Source organism: Anolis carolinensis, chromosome 3, assembly GCF_035594765.1.
Source record: "Anolis carolinensis isolate JA03-04 chromosome 3, rAnoCar3.1.pri, whole genome shotgun sequence".
NCBI lineage: Eukaryota > Metazoa > Chordata > Lepidosauria > Squamata > Dactyloidae > Anolis > Anolis carolinensis.
In genome coordinates this window covers 10,897,058-10,911,490 of record NC_085843.1, presented here as the reverse complement: position 1 = coordinate 10,911,490, position 14,433 = coordinate 10,897,058, and the positions used below count along the sequence as shown (strand labels likewise).

The following is a 14,433-nucleotide window of genomic DNA, read 5'->3' as shown; positions in this document are numbered from 1 at the left end:
TGTCTTCTAGTTCCTTACATTGCTTCAGATTCAGTTCAAAGTGCAAGAGTAGTTTGCACTTAATTATCTCACTGAGAAAAAGGGAAGGGGAGTTGAGAGGGCAAAGTCTTGGTCCTCCCAGTAGAGTCAGGCAAAAGCAAACTATTGCAGCCACTCCTACTTTCTGTCTTCTTCTTCATTCACAACCTTTGCCATCTTGATCATGTCCTACTGTTGCTTGCCACAGTTTTAATTTGTGAAATATTGGAGGCCTTTCACAGAATCCTCTCTCGTTCCATTTCTGCCCAGTATACACAAACAAGACATTGTTTTCTTATTCTACAGTCATGTAAATATGAAATTTGTTTACGTATTGCTGTCAAAACACCCCAAAATGCAATGGCATTTCTTTAAAAAAAAATAACAACTTCAACACATATTTATTTCCCTCCACAAATACATAAACATCACTTAGAAAATAAAACTGTCATACCTGCACAGAAACACACACCAACACACACACACACACACACACACACACACACACTCAGAGGCATGCATGTAGTTATAGACAACTTACATTTGCAAACTCAAAACCAAGTTGAGAAGGGAAACTGTGTTTTCTACAAATTTCTACAAATTTGCTGTGGTCAGAGGCACAAAATCCCCATGAAAATGACAACAAATATGAATAAAATGATTGCTATTCTTTTTAATTTGAGAGAAAGTCTCTCTAGGAATTGTGTAAGATCATTTTGCCATGTTTTGTGTCATTTCTGTCCCTTTTGGGTCCAAGAAACAACTTTTATACAACAGGGGGGGAAACTGAAATTCATTTCTTGATCTTTCGGCAACAGGTGGACTACAACTCCTATCATCCTTTATCAACTCCCCCAAACCCTGCCAGTATTTTAAGTTGGTAATGATAAGCATTTCTTAATGATGGCTAAAACCTGGGGCACATCTACACTGATTACTTCATGTGGGTGGACTGTGTGAAACTGATCATATGTCAGTCTCAGGAACTGAGTCAAAGCCTAGTGAGTGATAATATCCACTGAAGAGTTTGGCTCTGACTTGGTTCTAGGAGCTTCATGTGGATATCCAAGAGTAACTTTTGTCCCAATGCAGAATATAGGGCCAGTGTAGACAAGCTTTAAGAATTCTGTTCTACATTTTTTTTCATGTCAGGAGTGACTTGAGAATCTGCAAGTCGCTTCTGGTGTAAGAGAATTGGCCATCTGCAAGGACGTTGCCCAGGGGAAGCTCGGATGTTTTTGATGTTTTTACCATCCTTGTGGGAGGCTTCTCTCATGTCCCTCCATGGAGCTGGAGCTGATAGAGGGAGCTCATCCATGCTCTCCCCAGGGTTGGATTCGAACCAGCAACCTTCTGGTCAGCAACCCAACCTTCAGGTCCGCAGTCTTGCCTGCACAAGGGTTTAACCCACTATGCCACCGGAGGCTTCTGTGCTACTGAACGCTAACTTTCAAGTAAGGGAATCAGTCTTTCCTGCTGGGTTATTTTCTGTGCCTCTCAATCAAGCACGGACGTTCCCCCCTACTGTTACATTAACACACATCATATAAATGAGGTGGAAAAGCAGTAACCAGGAAGACAGTCTTCCAAAGTCATGCAAAATTAATTTTTGATAAGGTTTCAGGGGGTTTATATTATGCCGTCTAATGATTTATGACTATTTGAATCTTGCCGTTCCTGTAATTAATATTACTGGATGCTTATCTATTTAGGGGAGTGTTAACCATCATAATGCAAATGTGGAAGCATTTCTCTTCATTTCTGGTTCAGCCCTTACATTTCGTGGCAAGTGAAAAAAAATGGGAGGGATCCATATTCAACACTTTTCTTGGTGGAGCATTCACATTGCATGAATGAGTAAATGTGCACCAAGGTAGAATGACTGAATTAATAAGAGCTGGTGGTGGGAGGGAGAGTGAAAGAGAGATTATATACATTGGCTCTTAGCTGTGTGTTTTTTTATCTCATCTTGTTAGGAGACTGTGACTGTTCAGCCTTTTAAACCCAAAATAAATTATTGTGACGGATTTTGCTAATTATATTGTATTCATGTTCGGTGTAGTGCAAATTACACTGGTGATGGATTTGGGATGAGGTTTCTTCATGCATATTTGTTGTTGTTTCCAAAAGAAAGAAGAGGAAACTTCAGTTATAACATTTAAATTACTTGAAGCAAAAGGCATCTTCCAGAGGTAGGAAGTGAGAATTGGATGGGGCAACAAAGGACATCTAGTCAGATCCCCCACCATTCAGGGATATGCAACTAAAGCACTCCTAAAAGATGCCCACCTAGTCTCTGGCTTAATCTACACTGTCATATAATACAGTTTGAATTTGTATTATGTGGTCAGTATAGCCCTGGTAGCGAAGTGTATAGCCCCGGGAGTGGAGTGAGCACCCGCTGTTAGCTCCAGCTTCTGCCAACCTAGCAGTTCGAAAACATGCAAATGCAAATATGAGTAGATCAATAGGTACCGCTCTGGCGGGAAGGTAACAGCGCTCCATGCAGTCATGCTGGCCACATGACCTTGGAGGTGTCTATGGACAACGCCGGCTCTTCGGCTTAGAAATGGAGATGAGCACCAACCCCCTGACCGACTCTGTGGGTTGGTGCTCATCTCCATTGACCTATATAAAGTAGTTTTACTTTGGTCCACTGGGAAGAGTATTTTTTTGTTCAAGCAGGCCATTGACTTATAATTTATATTTTAAAAGACTGCTTTGTCACAGCTGGGCTGACAAGCTGGTCTCCCCTGCTGCAGAAGCAGCTTAGGGAGACCTTGTATAGACACAATGCAGCTTGCGGCCTGTACATGTCACCATACAAGCAACCTGAAGCTCTTTCCCAGCCCACATTATCCAGCCAGACTAACAGAACATTGGCACTGGTGTCCTGTACTCCTGAAGGCTGCCTCTGCTGTTTCATCAACTAGAAGCATCTCCCCAGAAAAGTCTTGCTGATGATGTTGCTTCTGATGAGACCAACAAGGCTCTGCCAGGGTGCTGTTTCTGGTTGGCGAGACAGTTGTGGGTCTCTTTGATGTGTAAATGCACTACCATCTTTAGGTCCTCCAAATCTAAGAAGGGGCGCAGCTGGCATATCATTCAAAGCTGATAGGAAGCACTCCTGACCATTGCATATAAGTATTTCACATTTGGAGATCCAGGATCCCTTGTCCCAAGCTGCAAACGCAGTCTTTCAGGGGAAGTGTAACACCATCCAGAACTGGTTGACACACCTCCATTCCGAGATTAGGACACTTGTTTTATCTGGATTCAGTTACAATTTGTTTTTCCTCATCTGGCCCATTACCTCTTCCAGGCATTCATTCAGAGGGACACGCTATTCTTAGCTGAAGCTGTTTTTTGAACACATGGAGAAATATATTTGGGTGTCATCAGCATACTGATAACACTCTGCCCCATGCCTGTGGATGATCTTTACAAGCAGTTTTATGTAAATATTTTAAAAATATTGGAGATAGAATGGCACCTTGTGGGATGATGCCACATAACAGCTCCTTTTTTGAGAAGCAACTATCCCCAAGTGCCACCATCTGGAACCTGCCTGAGAAGTATGAGCGGAACCACTGCAGGATGGTGCCTCCAATTCCCAGGCCCTTAGAAGGATACCATGGTTGATGGTATCAAAAGCCAGTTTAGAAGTACCAACAGGGACACATTCCCCCTGTCAGTGTTGAGATGGAGATCATCCACTAAGGTGGCCACAGCAGTCTCAACTCTGTATCCTGCTCTGAAGCCAGTTTGAAATGGGTTAAGGAAGTATTTGTCATCCAGCACAACTGCCTTCTCAGTTAGAGACTGATCTAGAGAAGGTTAGAGACTGGTCTATAAGTATTAAGATCCAGGAGATCCAAGGAGGGATTTTTCAGCAGCAGTCTAACTAATGTTTCTTTTAAACACAATGGAAAATTCCCCTTCCTGAGAGATGTATTAATAATTTGTTGAATTTGAGATCAAATTGCATCTCCTCCCTGGATGACCAGCCAAGAGGGACAGGGATCAAGAAAGCAGGTTGTCTTCCTTACTTCCCCCCAGCATCTTGTCCACATCACCAATTGAAACTGATCCTGTGTAATCCCACTCTTAGAATTTCTGGACACCTGGTTGCTGGCTTCTCCTCCAATGACATCATCTAAGTCAGCTCTTATGCTAAAGATTTTATCAGCGAAATAGTTGTTAAAAGCATCACAGTGAGCTACTGAAAGTTCTAATAATGGGTTTGGAGGGGAGGGTACTTGAATTAAGCCTCTCACCACTCTGAACAGCTCAGCTGAATGTGAATATGCAGACACAATGTGCGCAGAGAAGAAAGCTTTCTTTGCTGCGTGTATTATCACCTTATAGGAGCAAAGGTCCCCTCTATACCATGTTATGTCACATAAAAGTTGAGTTTTCTGCCATGTAGACCCAGAATGGGTAGTATCTGATCCAGTAACCACACCAACAGAAAGCAATTATTGGAAGAATACTTCTCAAAGTGAACTGTTACCAGATAGTAACTTGTACAGAGAAGCTATTGGACAGCTCTTGTATATAAGATGGATTACCAGAACAGACATCTCAGAAGCATCGGTCTTTCTACACAAAATTCCAACTGCTGCTGAGATATCTGGTCTGGTAAACCTCGTTATGTACAAGAGCTTTCCAATACTGAGAAGTAGTCCTCCAATAATTGACTTCCATTAGTGTGATTACTAGATTTGCATCAAACTGTTCAAAATGCCTCAATGGTATCAACGTTCCTTGTGAACCCAATGCAAAATCTTTTAATGCTTAGCAAAGTTCTATGTTGCTTTGCTTCTTTGATATCTTCAAATTCCATTCATCTGAGCATTCCCTGGAGACTTTATTGAGGATACAACACAATATAATCCCCAGAGTTGTCTTTAGCCATACAAAATTATTGTTATATAACCAGTCTGGATCAGTAGCTATGCTGAAGTCATGTTCTGCTAAGGAAGATGCCCATCATTCTTTCTGCTGTTACTATTTTTGGTGTTATTCAGTTCTTCACAAGAAAAATAAGGCTGAACTGTTTGTTGTATCTCTTTTTCACCAGGTAAACTGCAATCAGCATACGACCAGGTTAAGACTGCATACTTCAAGGCTCATTTGATGGATTATTCCTAGATCTTTCCAACAGGTAACTAACCATACAAGGTTGATTTTTAATTATTTTCTAATGTCACCGGAAATGTTTTTATTCAGTCTGCCTTAGCAGGAATTCTAGGTTTGTCCTTGTTAATGTGAACATCCTAATGTTCTCAGATATGGGAATGTATAGGTAGTGCATTCATGACATTCAATTCCAATAGTATAGATAGAAAATTAAACAATGGGAGATTAGCTAGCTGGAGACTCCATATACAAAGGCTGTATATTTCTGACTATCACACTAGATAGATATTACCTTTATGGTTCACATTTTAAGCTCATACACATGAATAGTTTGCTGGATTATTGCTATTGCCATAAGGCTCAATTAAATTGGGTTTTCTACTTGGACAATTCTTACAATTTTAAAATGCTTAGGGCCTCCACAAAAAAGCTCAACATTTGTATGCTCAAAAGATAATATACATTTTAATACACATGCAACCCCAGGAGAGGCATCTTTTGCAAGCAAAGTCACTTAAGATATGCTTTTCTATACTCAACCGGCACATCTACTGACTGACCCTTTAACCCAGTTTGGCACCACTGGATAGCCATACTTACCATATCTCTTCCATTTTCATTTGTGCATCATGGCTTTTATTATTATTTCTGTGTAACATTGATTTTGCTGTGATATGCTCTAAGATCTCCAGATATAAGGCAAGATGTAAATATTTAATAATTAATTTATCAATTAATTAATATTCGCTCATTTAATCAACTGTTGTTTTAACAAATGGTCATCATTGTTGGTTATTGGTGAGCTATTTCAGGTTGTGAACGGATTTCGTCTCTTACATTCCCTACAAGGGAAACAGATGGGGATAAAAATCTTTACATTAAATAAATAGTGTAGATTCAAACCCAAGTGAGGACTTATTTGTTCCCTTTCCTTTTATTGTTATTCCTTCCATCCTGGCAGCATCTCTCAGTCTCGAAATTACCTTTTCTGGACATTACTAAGAAGCTGGCTCCTTTCAGTTTAGCATTTCAGCAGTTCCCTTGAGAGAAATCATTCTCAACAAACCACTAGCCAAAAAGACATGCTTACTTGCTCCAGGTTTTAAGAAGACGTGTTTGGTCACTTAATGCAACGTAACTCTGATGCTTTACATCTGTCAAGCATTGTAAGGTGGAGGCCTCTAAGACTCCGCATGGCTCATTGCATCTTCCCTATCACTCTATGATCTGGGTAAACATCTGTTCTTTCTCTTATTGATAGCTGCTTCTTAGATGATTTGGAAAAGGACTTTAGTTCTCTCATTTCAGCCCGTGAATAACTGCAGAGACAGACGGCTTTTGTGCACAGAGTCCCCTTTTGTCCTTTGTTCTTCCTGGTTAAAAAGGTCATTTTTGTCTAAGGGGGTATTTTAAAAAAGAAACTTGGTTATGGTTGGCAGAGCATAGGAGCTACCAATGCAAGTTGTGAGATTCCACAGTCCAACTCTCTCCTTGGCCTCTGAATCTCTAGGTGACCTCCAAGAAGGTTCACCATTTTCTTCATACTATTATGCGTCACCAGCCAGCTGCAAACAAGAAAGGGTAATATTGAGGTTTCTTGCAGTTCAAGAAGAAAGGTGACCCAACACAGGTACTCCTGGCTTCCAGTGGAAGCACTCTTTTCCCTTCTTTTCTTGGGCTCTCTCAATCTCTGACAAGTTAAGAGTCAGCAAACTATTTCTTCTTTGATTTGTATGTGTGGCTTGCCAGATGTGCCCGCTCTTTGGCTCCTTTTCCCTTTGTGTAGCTCTTAAGACTCACCCCTTGGCTCTTTTGCCTTCCTTACGTAGCTCTCCAGTTATGCCTAAGAGTGTAGTTCAGATTTTTGAGGAAGAAGCCAGGAGTTGCTTTTTTTTCTTTTTCTCGTGTCAGGAGCAACCTGAGTTGCTTCTGGAGTGAGAGAATTGGCCGTCTGCAAGGATGTTGCCCAGGGGACGCCCGGATGTTTTGATGTTTTTACCATCCTTGTGGGAGGCTTCTCTCATGTCCCCGCATGGAGCTGGAGCTGATAGAGGGAGCTCGTCCGCGCTCTCCCCGGGTGGGATTCGAACCTGGCAGCCTTCAGGTCAGCAACCCAACCTTCAAGTCACAAGGTTTTTATCCCCTAGGCCATTGGAGGCTCTTATGCCTAAGAGTGTAGTTCAGATTTTTGAGGAAGAAGCCAGGAGTTGCTAACATGGTTTGCTTTAGGCTGAGTCTACTGCAGTGGTTCTCAACCCAGCAGTGGGCCGCGAGAACAAATTTATTTATTTATTTATTTATTTATTTATTTATTTATTTAATGTGTTCTCGAAGGCTTTGATGGCCAGGATCACAGGGTTGTTGTATGTCTTTCGGGCTGTGTGGCCATGTTCCAGAAGTATTCTCTCCTCATGAGAAATAGCATTTCTCATGAGAATGCTATTTCTCATGAGGAGAGAATACTTCTGGAACATGGCCACACAGCCCGAAAGACATACAACAACCGTATTTATTTATTTATTTATTTATTTATTTATTTATTTATTTATTTATTTATTTATTTATTTTCTCTCCTTTCTGCAGAGCTGACCATATCATTAGATAGACCACATCAGATCTAGATGATTAAAGACGGTTTTCTGTGGGCAAACAAATGGCAACTACTGTAAGGCATTTGTTCTGCATCAGAAACTAGAGCTGATGTGGTCTATCCAACGCAATTTTTTGAATCAGCACCCCAAATAACCAAACTGAACCTACAGATGACCAAAACCCTTTTAGTTTTCTAATGTTGGAGAGTGGTCCCTGTTCAAGTGGTGCCTGGTGAAAGTGGTCCCTGGTCAAAAAAAGGTTGGGAACCACTGGTCTACTGGGATGCATCTACACTGCAGACCTAGGAATTCCTAGAAATGTGTTCTTTAGGGGCCATTACAGCCATATAACCCAGTATATCAAGGCAGATAATCCACAATAATTGCTTTGAATTGGGTTATCTGTGTCCACACTGCCAGATAATCCAGTTCAATGTGGATTTTATACAGCTGTGTAGAAGGAGCCTTAGATAAAAAATATTAGTAATTTCTCCATTTGCAAGTTTTCACTTTCATGGGGGGTCCTATGCCCCTAACATTGAAAATGTGGATGGTTAATTATACTTACATGTTGACTCTGTAGAACGGTGAGTCTTTAACTGTTGACCTGGGTTTTTTTTAAAAACAGAAGTTGGATGGCCTTTCTTCATGAGTGGTTCAGTTCTACACTCCTGCGTGGCAGTGGCTAGATTGGATGGCCCTGGAATTTAATGCCATGCTTTCGTTTTCCAAAGCCTGCTGGAATAAAAATCTTTGCCCACAAATGGAAGTACAATAAGAGGAGGACATTCTAGCCTCCTTAAGGAAAGAGTTCTGGAACTTAGGGGCACCTACTGAACCAAAGCCCTGCAGGTTTTCTATGTCATAAGTAGCACTGTTTTGGGAGCTCTCAGTTGCGCAGCAGGTTAAACTGCTGAGCTGCTGAATGTGCTAATTGAAAGGTTGGCAGTTCATATCTGGAGAGCAAAGTGAGCTCCCACTGTTAGCCCCAACTTCTACCAATCTAACAGTTCAAAAACATGCAGATCAATAGGTACTGCTCCACTGGGAAGGTAACGGCACTCCATACAGTCATGCCGGCCACATGACCTTGGAGGTGTCTATGGACAACGTCGGCTCTTCGGTTTAGAGATGGAGATGAGCCCCAACTCCCAGAGTCAGACACGACTAGACTTAATGTCAGGGGAAAACCTTTACCTTTAAGTAGCACTTTCTAAAATGGGGAGCTGAGCAAGATAGGTCCTATGTAATTTCCTGTTTTTCTCAAGTAAGTGAAACTATGGCTATGACTTCCATCATTATGGGGGTCTTACTATTATTGGACTTTTTTTACACAGAAGCTTTTTGACCTTCTGTGTCACAAACATGACAGTGAGAACTAGAGCAATGTTTTTGCATTTACAGGGAGCTAAGCATAACAGCTGCTCCCTAACTGCATTTTATCCATATTTCTGAGACATTGCCGATGTTGTTTTTCTTTTGCCGCATTCCCTTGCAAGTCCCTTAATATAGTTACAATAAGTAGAGGATATGATTTCACACCCTGCAAAGAATTGATGTATGTGAACGACGGCGGGGCAAAGATCCAGTCATTATGCTGTTTGGAAGAAAGGAGATAACTTCATGTTAGAGTGTAGGTAATAGACTTTTCCTCAGTAAACTACATCTGTCACCAGATATTAATGAAAAGTGCAGCGGTGGTTATCGGAGTCGGATCTTTGCAGCAAAATAGTATTTTCCCCCTGCCTTTCTTGAGATATAATAACATGCCACAGTTCTGGAGCACCATCCCTCAGAAGAGAATTTCAGTGTTTTGACAAATATTAGGGAATTAACGCCATGCCCAGTGCCCTCTGGAAATAGCTAACTATTACGATCACAGTTTAGTAAACGGCAACACTAACACAGAGATACTTGTTAACTTCATCCAAGTTGGGCACTGAATAGATGGAGAAAAAGAGCTGAAACTAACTAGTTTATTTTTTTTATATGACACTATTATGTACTGCCAGCATTTCATAGATGAACACCAGTACATGTGAGGACAAGCAATATCAGAGTATGGTCAAGATGGCAAAAGCTATTCATGAGGAAGAAGACCCAAGCTAGGAGAAGCTGCAGCAATTTGATTTTGCCTGGGCCAACTGGAAAGGAGCAAGATTTTGCCATCTCTTTTTCTCTGAGTTCATGGACTGTAATCTACTTTTATCATTAGAGCACAGTTTGCAGCAATTAAAATCAGTGAAGAAGAGAAATGTTGAGACAATTATATATTAACCAAAAATATGGAATGGCGGAGGATTAATTTAGATTGTCCATTCCAAATCTGGACACTTGAAACAGTGCAGCCACAGCACAATAATTCCACTTCAACTGCTATCGTGGTATCCTATGGATTACTTCACTAAGGCCTTTGGATAAAGATTGCTCATCCCCATAACAATCCTGTATCCGCAACCATTTTCGTACCGGTTTGCACTTTTTACCTTTGTCAACTTGATATAGACACAGGGTCTATTCCCATCCCAATTTGCACTTCCAAGAATTTGCAGCACTTTATCAGTTACCTCGTGTTTACAATATTTATATGGTGCACTTTACCCAGTCTATTTTACAACCTCTCCGTTTTAATCCATGTTTTTATTAAGTTTTTGTCATTTACTTTATTGGTTAATGTTTAAATTTTTAATTGTGCATGTTTCTTGTCTATTGTTGTGTTTTATATTGTTATTGTTTTTATTCGGGCTTGGCCCCATGTAAGCTGCCCTGAGTCCCCTTTGGGGAGATAGAGGCGGGGTATAAAAATAAAGTTATTATTATTATTATTATTATTATTATTATTATTATTATTATTATTACTACTACTACTACTAGCATTGATGTTTGTGGAGTTAGTAGATAAGAATTTTAAATCTCTCTTCCCTGAAGTACAAATCCCAGGATTCCATAAGATTGAACCATGGCAGCTAAAGTGGTATATTCATTCAGTGTGAAAGGCTCACAGTACAAAAATGAAATGCGAGAAGTAGATTATCAGGGTCAGCCATGGTTAATACCAGAATGGGAGACAAGTGCTGTAGGCTATGTTTTGGAGGAAGAAATTGGCCAAGCCCTGCTGAGTATTCTTTGCCCAAGAAAACCCTATGGAGTCCCCATGTGTCAACAGGATACTTGAAAGCACACTTTCCTACACACATATGGACAGATCAGTTGTTGAGGAATCCCCTACATCCCCAATGGCTCCCAAAATTAATATTTTAGGGGGATGAGTGACTGGATTAATGTAGAGCCCTCAAAGAAGCAAATCCTCATTAACATTATTTGGACATTTGTGCTGTGTTCACAAGGGGTGTTGTTACAGTTGCTTCTCCACATTTGTGGTTTTGACTTTTGTGGATTTGATTGTTTGTGGATTTGATTGAAACTGTTCTCTCTACATTTATTTATTTATTGTGTTTATTTATATCCCGCTTTATCTCTCCATATGGGGAGACTCAAAGCGGCTCACAACTAAAAACATTTCAATACAACTTCAAATATACAAATGTTTAAACAGTATTAATAAACAACATTAGTATTAAAACAATCCAGGTTAAAATTATAAAAGTATATACCGTATATACTCAAGTATAAGCCGACCCAAATATAAGCCAAAGCACCTAATTTTACCACAAAAAACTGGGAAAACATTGACTCCAGTATAAGCCGAGAGTGGTAAATTTCAGAAATAAAAATAGATACCAATAAAATTACATCAGTAACTTAAATGTTTTTGAATATTTACAAAAAGCTCAAATTTAAGGTGATTGTCCAACTTTGATTAAATCATTATTCTCATCTTCTTCAATGTAAATGTGTTTATGTATGACAGGGGGGTTAAAATCAGCTTCCCACCACCCTGATGTATTGGTGAGGCCTCTCACCAATCCATCCTCAGTCAGACTGCTTTCCTGTCCGGATAAGCAGCACCGACAAACGACACCACAGTCATTAATCAGCTGTACGCAGCGGCTCTAAGACTTTATTATATATACAAATTATTTACAAGTTACAAAGTCCATCACTCCTTTTAATAATAATAGAGTAAAATAATACATGTAATAATAATAATAATAATAATTATTATTATTATTATTATTATTACAGGAAAATAATACATGTAATAATAAATAGAGTAAAATAATAAATGTAATAATAATAATAAGATCAGAGTGAAATAATAAATGTATTAATAATAAAAATAGAGTAAAATAAATGTAATAGTAGCAACAATAATAGAGAAAAATAATAAATGTAATAATACCAATAATAATAGAGAAAAATAATAAATGTACCATATATTCTTGAGTATAAGCTGACCCAAATATAAGCCAACCAGGACCCTCACCCAAGTATAAGCCAACAGGGGCTTTTTCAGTCTTAAAAAAGGGGCTGAAAATCTAGGCTTATACTCGAGTATATACAGTAAATTGTCATCACAATATCACAGCAGCCCTTGATGGTCTTACATGCCTTCATCTGTAAAAGCCTGCCTGAATAAAAAGGTTTTAGCCTGTCACAGGAAGGGAGTTGCAGTCTGGCCAGCTGCAGTCTGGCCAGCTAGAAAAGGCCAGACGGGCGAGGGCGAATAGCGCGGGAGGTGGGGCCAACTCTGGCCCCGCCTCCCGCGCTATTCGCCCTGGCCTCGCCTCCCACGCAGCATGGGAGGCGGGGCCAGGGCACGCTGGGCGGGGGGCGGGGTACCGCCCTGATGGTGCCCTGCCTCGCGCCCAGTGCGCCCTGGCCTTGTGGCAGCTGGCTGGGCAAGCCTTGTGGCCTGGCTGGCCTTACCCAGCCGGCAGCCGGCCAGGCAAGGCCAGCCAGGCCAGGGCGCACTGGGCGGGAGGCGGGGCACCGTCAGGGCAGTGCCCTGCCTCCCGCCCAGCCTGATGGCGCCCCCCCGGACCTGCGCCCAAGGCGGCGGCCTCACGGGCCTCCATGGTGGGGCCGGCCCTGGGTCTATCCCCCAAACAGACTTTTGATTCAGAATCGTAAATGGGCCTTTTAAAGATTCATAACCACAGCAACCTGGGAGCTGCCACTACCATTGTTAAGAAGCTATCCATATGTGAACCATACTAACAGAAAATTAACGTGGTGTGTATAGATGTTATATGTGTGCTACTTGTGGTAAAAGTAACTTACAATAGTTAAACTGTTAAGAATTCCATCAAGTGATTTGGGTGCACTCACACCATGAAATGAATGCAATTTGATATCACTTTAACAGTGACTATGGAATACTGGGACTTGTAGGTTTTAGCCTTCTCTGCCAAAGAGTTCTGGTACCTCACCAAACTACAACTCCCAGGATTCTATAGCATCGAGCCATGGCAGTTAACGTGATGTCAAACTGCATTTTTTCTACAGTGTAGATGGTCCCAGGGAAAGAATGATCCTGTTTAAGATTTCCGATAGAAGATGAATCAAAATTCCCCCCCCCCCCACCCCCACCCCCACAAACATACACACCTGTTAATCTGGGAAGCCCACTGGTAGCAAAACCCTAGCAGAGAATAAACAGCCCTGGAATGGACCATTGAGCGCATTCAGGGCCTCCACCAGAAGAAATGGTGCATGCATCCAAGGAGTATTTCCGGTGTGCAAGAGAGCAAAGCTTTCCTCTTCAGAGAGCAACATACAAATGATTGAATCATCCCAGACATGAATTTGATTAAATTTGCAGATTCTAATTAGATGCTAATGGAGGGGAAGTAGGCTTTGGGGTACATTCAGTGGTGCGTCCAACCTTGCAGGGAAGCCAAAGGCTTTCCAGAAGAGGCGCAGAGCTTTGAAAGCACATTGGCAGCTCTTAATATCTCAACCACATTGAAAAGATGGCATGGATTATATCTACAATTGTTCAAATCAAGAAGCAGAGGAGACAAACAACAAGAATCTATACATTCCTATCTGCATCTCCTCCATTTGTTTTCTGTGAGACACAGAGGGTGCATCTGTGTTATAGAATTAAGGCCATTTTGACACCACTTTAAGTACCAGGGCTCAATGCTATGAGATCTTGAATCACTCAGAATTATTTGGCAGAGAAGACTAAAGCTCTTGTGAAACTACAACTTCAATGATTCCATAGTATTCTTCCTCAGTGGTTAATGTGGTGTCAGATTGCATTAATTCTATGGTGTAGATGCACCCTGAGTGCACCCTTAGAACCCTGAAAACCTTTTCATGCTACTCAATTATATCACTTTCGTACTGCTGTACTTACTACTTCTCAGAAAAAGGTGCTAAGCTGGCAAGTCTATACATACAAACGCTTTGGGTCTCTTTTGTAGGGAGAAAAAATGGGATAGAATAAGAATATTTGTTTACATGGAGGTCTAATGATCCTGTCAGTGTTGGCTTTTTACATGCCACAGTTATAGAACTATAGGTGCATCTACAATATAGAATTAATGCTGTTTGACACCACTTTAACCACCATGGCTCAATATTTGGAATGCTGACAGATGTAATTTCACAGGGTGCTGATGCCTCACCAAACTATAAACTATTGTGGTGTTCATTTTTCTATTTCACTGTTTGCCTTAAATATCATGTTTGTCAATTGTTGATACTTCTTATATAATAATAATAATAATAATAATAATAATAATAATAATAATAATAATAAATAATAATT

The 14,433-nt window shown here is 40.7% G+C and overlaps 1 protein-coding gene across 13 annotated transcripts in view; it reads left to right on the top strand.

The window, feature by feature from the left end:
* tenm4 (teneurin transmembrane protein 4) overlaps positions 1-14,433 on the top strand; it is a 1,874,213-nt gene that overhangs the window by 1,311,935 nt on the left and 547,845 nt on the right. For all 13 annotated transcript variants that reach the window (XM_062977060.1, XM_062977059.1, XM_062977071.1 and 10 more), the window contains one exon: positions 5,102-5,185. The gene's annotated coding sequence lies outside the window, so the exon portion shown is untranslated. The remainder of the gene's footprint in view (positions 1-5,101; positions 5,186-14,433) is intronic.